The sequence below is a fragment of the Cystoisospora suis genome (genome assembly GCF_002600585.1).
Source record: "Cystoisospora suis strain Wien I chromosome Unknown contig_3347, whole genome shotgun sequence".
Classification (NCBI taxonomy): domain Eukaryota; phylum Apicomplexa; class Conoidasida; order Eucoccidiorida; family Sarcocystidae; genus Cystoisospora; species Cystoisospora suis.
Genome location: NW_027156142.1, coordinates 4,457 through 4,751, shown reverse-complemented (window position 1 = coordinate 4,751; position 295 = coordinate 4,457). Strand labels below are relative to the sequence as shown.

At 45.8% G+C, this 295-nt stretch overlaps 1 protein-coding gene across 1 annotated transcript in view; it reads left to right on the top strand.

The window, feature by feature from the left end:
* Positions 1 to 161: 161 nt before the first annotated feature.
* The window catches only part of CSUI_006571 (60s ribosomal protein l7), a gene marked incomplete at its 3' end in the record, with an annotated part of 4,275 nt that continues 4,141 nt past the window's right edge, over positions 162 to 295 (top strand). The window contains exon 1 of the mRNA XM_068066727.1: positions 162 to 295. This exon is cut by the window's right edge and continues 2 nt beyond it.

Genomic DNA, 295 nt, shown 5'->3' with positions numbered 1-295 from the left:
AAATCGATGAAGGCTAGGGAGAATCGAGAATCGACAAACTTCTCCTTGAGTCTGGCGCGGTGTTTCTCTTCATGCATGTCCGGATGCATGCACGCTATCATCGAAGGAGAAAAGGAACAAGGGGGAGTGTACGAAATTGAGAAAGCTAGATTTTACTTCTTCCTTATGAAACCTCGAAAGATTCTTCTCCAAGCCTCTTTCTTTTCTCTCTTTCACTTGCCTTCTTCTCGTGAATGAAAACGGACAGACGCAAAGTCTTTCTCATTCTCTTCGCCTCTCCCCGCAGTTCGACTGC